We start from the raw sequence: 10260 nt of genomic DNA on the forward strand, positions 1-10260 counted from the left end.
TGGAGCTAAAGTGTGTTTATGTTTCCAGGGCGATAAACAGCTGCAGGAAGTGTCCGCTCAGGGCTCAGGGTAAACACTGGAGCGCGTTTACCTCCTCTGACACACCCACGAGCCGCATAGAGCCAGAACGAGCCGTGAGCAGGAGTGAGGCGTGAGCAGGAGTGAGGCGTGAGCAGGAGTGAGGCGTGAGCAGGAGTGAGACGTGAGCAGGAGTGAGAAGTGCGCAGGAGCGAGGCGTGAGCAGGAGCGAGGCGTGAGCAGGAGTGAGATGTTAGACGTGAGCAGGAGTGAGGCGTGAGCAGGAGTGAGACGCGAGCAGGAGTGAGACGTGAGCAGGAGTGAGAAGTGCGCAGGAGCGAGGCGTGAGCAGGAGCGAGGCGTGAGCAGGAGTGAGACGTTAGACGTGAGCAGGAAGGAGAAGTGAGCAGGAGTGAGGCGTGAGCAGGAGTGAGGCGTGAGCAGGAGTGAGGCGTGAGCAGGAGTGAGGCGTGAGCAGGAGTGAGACGTTAGACGTGAGCAGGAGTGAGGCGTGAGCAGGAGTGAGGCGTGAGCAGAAGTGAGGCGTGAGCAGGAGTGAGGCGTGAGCAGGAGCAATACGTGAACAGGAGCGAGGCGTGAGCAGGAGTGAGGCGTGAGCAGGAGTGAGGCGTGAGCAGGAGTGAGGCGTGAGCAGGAGCAATACGTGAACAGGAGCGAGGCGTGAGCAGGAGTGAGGCGTGAGCAGGAGTGAGGCGTGAGCAGGAGTGAGGCGTGAGCAGGAGTGAGGCGTGAGCAGGAGTGAGGCGTGAGCAGGAGTGAGGCGTGAGCAGGAGTGAGGCGTGAGCAGGATTCAGCTCAAACATAAACGTTCTCAATCGTGACACATTTCTGTTCATGTTTCTGACTTTTGTTACAGTCGAGACTCAGACGACCATTTGGTGAAAACATGAGGAGCTCTGACACATTCCACAAGAAGGTGAGGATCTGACCCGGGTCTGACCCGGGCCTGAACCAGGACTGAACCAGGACTGAACCAGGTCTGAACCAGGTCTGACCCAGGACTGAACCAGGTCTGAACCAAGTCTGAACCAGGTCTGACCCAGGACTGAACCAGGTCTGAACCGGGCCTGAACCGGGCCTGAACCGGGCCTGAACCAGGACTGAACCAGGACTGAACCAGGTCTGAACCAGGTCTGAACCAGGTCTGAACCGGGCCTGAACCAGGTCTAAACCAGGACTGAACCAGGTCTGAACCAGGACTGAACCAGGTCTGAACCGGGCCTGAACCAGGTCTAAACCGGGCCTGAACCAGGTCTAAACCGGGTCTGAACCAGGTCTGAACCAGGACTGAACCAGGTCTAAACCGGGTCTGAACTAAGCCTGAGCACCATTTTGTTGTCAGAGATATTTGGACATGCTACATGCTAACACGGACATGCTAACAGTGGAGCTCACAGTGGCGTGTGGAGTCCCTCCTTCAGGGTTAAAGTGTGAACCAGGGTCAGAATCCTGGACTTCAGATGAACCTGGACCGAGAAAGACCCGAGTGAACCTTTTGTGCATGTTGTGGGGTTCAGCTCGGATCCTGCAGGTATCCAGCCTCTTCGTTTACACCGGCTGAAGCTGAACGGCTGCAGGAGGCGGCGCCGCGTGTTCAGACGGACCATAAACGTGTCACGGCGAGACAAATGAACTCTGACCTCAGAACGAGACTCAAACTGGACTTGGATTGTTCTCGTCCAGGATCTAGAGACACTTCCTGGACAGAAGCGTTGACCATATCTGTGTCCAGCCTGGTACTAATGCAAACACTCTGCGCCATTCTTTTAAATGAGGCTTTCATATAAAAACATAACTTACCAACATCTTCATAAATTACCGCAGGATTTGTGGCGTTTGGTGAAACTAAAATATCATTGTCAAACTGTTGTGGACTGTGTTTTTGGGGCGTCGTCTTTTGTAACGTTCATGAGTTTGTTATAATGGGAGGGACGGATGGGCATCTGATGTAAGAATCTGCCATAATTATCTCCATTCGGCAGATGAATGAATGTCTATTGTCTCTATGTCTCTAAAATGATCAGGAGTTGAACATTTTTCAAGAGGATATAAATCATTTGTGCCTGTGTGAGCGTTTTTTTCATAGTTATACAAATATTGAAAAAATAAATAAGAGTTTTCTGTAATATAATCAATGGAAAAGATTCTACACAAAAACTAAAAATGGTCTAAACTTTCTAATTCGATCTATTTTTACCTGTCTAAAATGAGCAAAAGTTGCTAATTTTTTAATAAATGTGCAACTTTTGTGAATTTTAGACCGTTTGAAAAAATAATTAGAAACATGCCTGTAAAAGTGAAAGGTCGAAGCAGGTTTTTGCATTTGGGATGTTTTTATGGTTGAGTTTGGCAGTGACAAAGGCTCACACGAGAGCTTCTGCATCTTTTAGTCCGGCGTCTTTGGGTAAATGAGGCCCTCGTGGTAAATAAGGCGGGGCCTGTGGGAGGGCACAGGGCGGGGCAGGCTGTAGATGAAAAGGGCTGTGGATTTTAACATTTGGTGTTTTTGTTCACCTGCAGATGATCCTGAACCTGCCGATGCAGCAGCAGGTTCATGTGTGAAACTCTCACCTTAGAGATTTGGATTTGAATGTCACGAAGAGATTCTGAGTTTTTAGCACGTTACACAAATCGGCGACTGTGATTGGCTGGTCTCTGGTCCAGTCTATTGTCCAGTCTATTGTCCAGTCTATTGTCCAGTCTCTGGTCCAGTCTATTGTCCAGTCTATTGTCCAGTCTATTGTCCAGTCTCTGGTCCAGTCTATTGTCCAGTCTCTGGTCCAGTCTATTGTCCAGTCTCTGGTCCAGTCTATTGTCCAGTCTATTGTCCAGTCTCTGGTCCAGTCTATTGTCCAGTCTATTGTCCAGTCTATTGTCCAGTCTCTGGTTCAGTCTCTGGTCCAGTCTCTTGTCCAGTCTATTGTCCAGTCTCTGGTCCAGTCTATTGTCCAGTCTCTGGTCCAGTCTATTGTCCAGTCTATTGTCCAGTCTATTGTCCAGTCTCTGGTCCAGTCTATTGTCCAGTCTCTGGTTCAGTTTCTGGTTCAGTCTCTGGTCCAGTCTATTGTCCAGTCTATTGTCCAGTCTCTGGTTCAGTCTCTGGTTCAGTCTCTGGTCCAGTCTCTTTATGAAGGACACACTTTGTTGGGGGTGAAAACTGAGCACTTTTGGCAGAGCAGCCGGAATGTCCTCAGTGATTTTATCTGTGTTTGGACGTTTAACTACGGCCAAAAGAACGAGAGAAGAAGAAAGAGGGAGAGAGAGGGAGAGAGAGGGAGAGAGAGGGAGAGAGAGGGGGAAGGATACATCACGTTTTTATTCAGATACTGTTCCAGATGACATCATAACACTTATTGCAGACTAATGTGAAGACTGATCAAAGGAAAAGTATAATTATTCTAAATATTCAGTTTGTCCCTGTTAATTTTTAGCTTAAGGACTAGTTTTTTCTCTAACAAACAAACAAACACAAACAAACAAACAAACAAACGTAAAAATAAATGTGTGTCGTATATAGAGTTTTTGGATAAAGTTACAAATTATCAGGGGGGAGGGAGAGAAGAGGGAGAGAGGGAGAATGATGGTGTAAAAGAGAGAGAGGGGGAGAGAGAGAGAGTTCCGCAGTTCTTTATTTAAAATGGTTCTGTTCCTCGTTGCCTGGGATCCAAAGTCACACAAAATGTCCACATTCTTCTGCGCGACAAACGCTCTCAGACTCTTTCGTTCTCTTTTGCTCCCTCGTTCACACCTGCTCGTCCTGACAAACCTCCCTCTGCCGCCATTCGACGTCGGGTTCAGCGTTAGCGCCCGATCCGTGTCGCTCGCCAAACGCCAAACTGGCAAAGTGCTCAGGAACAATGGCCGCCGGCGTTCCCATGCAGCAGTCAAGAGTCGAAAAACCTCTCAAACTTTGCCTCGAAATGTCTGCGTTTTCCCCCCCGGCGCGCTCGACTCGCCCGCTTTGTGCCTGTCGACTCGCCCGCTTTTCCCACGCCTCGGGAAACAGCGACTTTTGGAGAGGTCTTTGGTAGCGCGCGGCCCGCTCCGCTCCTCGGCCCAATTATGAGACGCTTGAAATAAAAACATTTATATTTCTGGACAAAAAAAAAAGCCCGTCGGACAATGGCCGGCCCTCGCTCGGCCCTCGCTCGGCCCCTCCCACGCGGGCCTGGAGTGGTCATTCACGTCGGGGAGCGGCGCTCCTTTGTGCCCGGGCCGGGGGAGGGCGCCTCATTAGGCCTTACAGTAGAAAAGGGCACAAAGAAGACGACGAGCAATTAACAAATCCCCCAGAGTTTGAAAAGAAAGAGGGAGAGGGAGAGGAGGCGGCGTGCAAAGAGGAAGTGTTACTATTGTACGACTGGAGGAGCAGGAGGAGGGCGAGGAGGAGGAGGAGAAGGAGCGTAAAAAGGAAGTGTTACTATTGTACAACTGGAGGAGCAGGAGGAGGACGAGGAGGAGGAGCACAAGGAGGAGGAGAAGGAGCGTAAAAAGGAGGAGCAGGAGTAGGAGCAGGAGAAGAACGTGGAGCAGGAGGAGGAGGAGCTACATTTTATTTATTTTTTTCATTGAATTTGACAGAAAATATTCAATGCAAATTTGCCTAAAAAATTAGGCAAAATTTGAATTTTAGGCCAGTTTCAGTCTCATCGAGTTTAGTCACAAACTGAGTCATAAAATCTTGTTTCTGTGTCTAAAATGTGACAAAATGAAGACGTTTAAACTGCTCTGTCCATTCGTCACATTTAAACGTGCCAAATGTTTCATATTTGGGACGTTGTTACACAGAAAATGTCTTAAAACTTGACAAAAAACCCATTTGTTTCTTACATTTTGTTGAGTCAACTCATGCGTTTTTCTACTTCTGCTGAAACTCAGTCACGTCCGGAGCTAATCGTTATTTAGCCTCATTAGCAGAAGGTCCAGTGTGACGAACGGGCCAGCCCATTCTGTGCTAATCCGGCCCATTCTGTGCTAATCCGGCCCATTCTGTGCTAATACGGCCCATTGTGGTGCAAATGTGGTGCAAACGGAGCGCGTGTAGCCGTTTGTTTACAGGCGCTAACTACACAGCGCTAATGAACGATTAGCCTGTCAGAGAGTCGCCGAGAATGATAAGAAACGACAGAGAAACAATCGAGAAACGACAAAAACGGAAATGAAATGACTTAAAATGACTTTCACTTTGTAACCGAAGTTTAGCTTGAAAATAAAATAATCGAATGTTTCAGGGCAAATGTTCTGATTAGACGATTATTGGGTTTGAAATAAGAACGTTCTAAAGCTTTGACTTTGCGAGTGCCAGATCTGGATCATAAATAATAGATTGATGTTTGTGGCGTAAACAGAAGAACGGTCAATGGTTGTGTCCAGTGTTTTTAGTGAAAATTCATGTTCAGAGTTAAAGATAAACAATATAAAAAAGCATCAATAAAATGCGGGGTAGAATAAAAGTAGAGCATAAACACACCCAGACGTCAGCACATCACCCTGGTTCTTTCTACTCTTCACTGGCTTCCTGTTTCTTTGAGAATTGATTTTAAAATGTTACTTTTTGTTTTTAAAGCTTTAAATGGCCTGGCACCATCTTATTTGGCTGAGCTCCTGTCTGTCCGAAACCCAAGCAGGACTCTAAGGTCGACAAGTCAGCTTTTACTGGACGTCCCCAGAGCCAGATTCAAGCACTGGGGGGAATCAAGCCTTCTCTGTTGCTGATCCCAGACTCTGGAACAAACTGCCCCCTGACATGAGCCCCCCTGACATGAGCCCCCGACATGAGCCCCCTGACATGAGCCCCCCCGACATGAGCCCCCCTGACATGAGCCCCCGACATGAGCCCCCTGACATGAGCCCCCCCGACATGAGCCCCCCTGACATGAGCCCCCGACATGAGCCCCCTGACATGAGCCCCCCTGACATGAGCCCCCGACATGAGCCCCCTGACATGAGCCCCCGACATGTGCCCCCTGACATGAGCCCCCTGACATGAGCCCCCTGACATGAGCCCCCGACATGTGCCCCCTGACATGAGCCCCCTGACATGAGCCCCCGACATGTGCCCCCTGACATGAGCCCCCCTGACATGTGCCCCCCGACATGTGCCCCCTGACATGAGCCCCCCTGACATGAGCCCCCCTGACATGAGCCCCCCGACATGAGCCCCCCGACATGAGCCCCCGACATGAGCCCCCCCCAACATGAGCCCCCCCCAACATGAGCCCCCTGACATGAGCACCCCAACATGAGCCCCCCTGACATGAGCCCCCCGACATGAGCCCCCCCCAACATGAGCCCCCCTGACATGAGCCCCCTGACACGAGCACCCTGACACGAGCACCCTGACATGAGCCCCCCTGACATGAGCACCCCAACATGAGCCCCCCTGACATGAGCCCCCCGACATGAGCCCCCCCCAACATGAGCCCCCCTGACATGAGCACCCTGACATGAGCCCCCCGACATGAGCCCCCCGACATGAGCCCCCCCCAACATGAGCCCCCCTGACATGAGCACCCTGACATGAGCCCCCCGACATGAGCCCCCGACATGAGCACCCCGACATGAGCCCCCCCCAACATGAGCCCCCCTGACATGAGCACCCTGACATGAGCCCCCCGACATGAGCCCCCCGACATGAGCCCCCCCCAACATGAGCCCCCCTGACATGAGCCCCCTGACATGAGCACCCCAACATGAGCCCCCCCCAACATGAGCCCCCTGACATGAGCACCCCAACATGAGCCCCCCCCAACATGAGCCCCCCTGACATGAGCACCCCGACATGAGCCCCCCCCAACATGAGCCCCCTGACATGAGCCCCCCGACATGAGCCCCCCGACATGAGCACCCCGACATGAGCCCCCCCCAACATGAGCCCCCCGACATGAGCCCCCCCCAACATGAGCCCCCCGACATGAGCCCCCCCCAACATGAGCCCCCCCCAACATGAGCCCCCTGACATGAGCCCCCCGACATGAGCACCCCAACATGAGCCCCCCTGACATGAGCCCCCCGACATGAGCCCCCCGACATGAGCCCCCTGACATGAGCCCCCTGACATGAGCCCCCCGACATGAGCCCCCCGACATGAGCCCCCCTGACATGAGCCCCCTGACATGAGCCCCCCGACATGAGCCCCCCTGACATGAGCCCCCCAACATGAGCCCCCCGACATGAGCCCCCCGACATGAGCCCCCCTGACATGAGCCCCCCGACATGAGCCCCCCCCAACATGAGCCCCCCTGACATGAGCCCCCCAACATGAGCCCCCCGACATGAGCCCCCCGACATGAGCCCCCCTGACATGAGCCCCCCGACATGAGCCCCCCCCAACATGAGCCCCCCTGACATGAGCCCCCCGACATGAGCCCCCCCCAACATGAGCCCCCCGACATGAGCCCCCCGACATGAGCCCCCTGACATGAGCCCCCCTGACATGAGCCCCCCGACATGAGCCCCCCCCAACATGAGCCCCCCGACATGAGCCCCCCCGACATGTGCCCCCCGACATGAGCCCCCTGACATGAGCCCCCCGACATGAGCCCCCCTGACATGAGCCCCCTGACATGAGCCCCCCTGACATGAGCCCCCTGACATGAGCACCCCGACATGAGCCCCCCTGACATGTGCCCCCCTGACATGAGCCCCCTGACATGAGCCCCCTGACATGAGCCCCCCGACATGAGCCCCCCTGACATGAGCCCCCCTGACATGTGCCCCCCGACATGAGCCCCTCGACATGAGCCCCCCTGACATGAGCCCCCCCCAACATGAGCCCCCCTGACATGAGCCCCCTGACATGTGCCCCCCGACATGAGCCCCCCGACATGAGCCCCCCCGACATGTGCCCCCCGACATGAGCCCCCCGACATGAGCCCCCCTGACATGAGCCCCCCCGACATGTGCCCCCCGACATGAGCCCCCCGACATGAGCCCCCCTGACATGAGCCCCCCTGACATGTGCCCCCCGACATGTGCCCCCCGACATGTGCCCCCCGACATGTGCCCCCCGACATGAGCCCCCCGACATGAGCCCCCCTGACATGAGCCCCCCGACATGAGCCCCCCGACATGAGCCCCCTGACATGAGCCCCCTGACATGAGCCCCCCGACATGAGCCCCCCGACATGAGCCCCCTGACATGAGCCCCCTGACATGAGCCCCCCGACATGAGCCCCCCGACATGAGCCCCCCTGACATGAGCCCCCTGACATGAGCCCCCCGACATGAGCCCCCCTGACATGAGCCCCCCAACATGAGCCCCCCGACATGAGCCCCCCGACATGAGCCCCCCTGACATGAGCCCCCCGACATGAGCCCCCCCCAACATGAGCCCCCCTGACATGAGCCCCCCAACATGAGCCCCCCGACATGAGCCCCCCGACATGAGCCCCCCTGACATGAGCCCCCCGACATGAGCCCCCCCCAACATGAGCCCCCCTGACATGAGCCCCCCGACATGAGCCCCCCCCAACATGAGCCCCCCGACATGAGCCCCCCGACATGAGCCCCCTGACATGAGCCCCCCTGACATGAGCCCCCCGACATGAGCCCCCCCCAACATGAGCCCCCCGACATGAGCCCCCCCGACATGTGCCCCCCGACATGAGCCCCCTGACATGAGCCCCCCGACATGAGCCCCCCCAACATGAGCCCCCCTGACATGAGCCCCCCGACATGAGCCCCCCCAACATGAGCCCCCCTGACATGAGCCCCCCGACATGAGCCCCCCCAACATGAGCCCCCCTGACATGAGCACCCCGACATGAGCCCCCCCCAACATGAGCCCCCCTGACATGAGCCCCCTGACATGAGCCCCCCGACATGAGCCCCCCCCAACATGAGCCCCCCTGACATGAGCCCCCTGACATGAGCCCCCCGACATGAGCCCCCCCCAACATGAGCCCCCCGACATGAGCCCCCCCCAACATGAGCCCCCCTGACATGAGCCCCCTGACACGAGCACCCTGACACGAGCACCCTGACATGAGCCCCCCTGACATGAGCACCCCAACATGAGCCCCCCTGACATGAGCCCCCCGACATGAGCCCCCCCCAACATGAGCCCCCCTGACATGAGCCCCCTGACACGAGCACCCTGACACGAGCACCCTGACATGAGCCCCCCTGACATGAGCACCCCAACATGAGCCCCCCTGACATGAGCCCCCCGACATGAGCCCCCCCCAACATGAGCCCCCCTGACATGAGCACCCTGACATGAGCCCCCCGACATGAGCCCCCCGACATGAGCCCCCCCCAACATGAGCCCCCCTGACATGAGCACCCTGACATGAGCCCCCCGACATGAGCCCCCGACATGAGCACCCCGACATGAGCCCCCCCCAACATGAGCCCCCCTGACATGAGCCCCCCTGACATGAGCCCCCCCCAACATGAGCCCCCCCCCGACATGAGCCCCCGACATGAGCCCCATCACAGTTTTTAACCTTTTTAAATCCAGGCTAAAAACGTATTTATTCAGACTGGTTTTTAACACTCTGTAATGTAATGGCACTTTATTTTGTACAGTTTGTTTTTTATTTAGTTTTATGTTTTGTATTTCCTTAATTTTATTGTGAAGCCTTTTTGTCACTTTAAGTGTTGTAAAGGGCTCTATAAATAAAGGTCGATTGATTGATTGGGAAAAGAGAAAATTAAGTCTTCAAGAAAACCCAAAAAAGGCTAAGAATTAAAAATGACAGCATTATGCTGTGTCGAGGCTAAACAACGTAAGTAAGGAATTAAGAAGGCAGAATTAAAAAAATTTAAAATAATTTGCCACAACAAAAATAAAAGAAAAGGACAATGAAACCACTCCCCTCAGGGTGGCGGTCTGGCAGCAGCACCAGACCCCTCAGCACCACCCAGAGAGAAGGGGAGGAGAGCTGAGATAAATCAGTGACAGGTCCTTAAACACCTGAGATCCAACTAAATATTGAAACTGTGCCAGTTGTGTAGGTGTGAATGTAAGTGTGATTGGAGTGAACTCTTTTGAAGCAGCAGGATGAATGGAAACAAAACAGTGTCAACACAAACTTGTAGTTGGTTGAAGTAGATTGAGAGACCATCTCATTAAGGCTCTAGGTGGAAGGAATTAGGAGTTTAAAACCTTCTGTATTTCTGGGATCGAGCCCCCAGTACGTGGCTGGATCAGACAATAGGTTTGACCTAGAAACTTGCCACGTAGGAAACACACTACGGTTCATGAGTTAATCTCAA

The sequence above is a fragment of the Eucyclogobius newberryi genome, unplaced genomic scaffold (genome assembly GCF_026437365.1).
Source record: "Eucyclogobius newberryi isolate DKJ021-1_F unplaced genomic scaffold, fEucNew1.0.hap1 SCAF_12, whole genome shotgun sequence".
Classification (NCBI taxonomy): domain Eukaryota; kingdom Metazoa; phylum Chordata; class Actinopteri; order Gobiiformes; family Gobiidae; genus Eucyclogobius; species Eucyclogobius newberryi.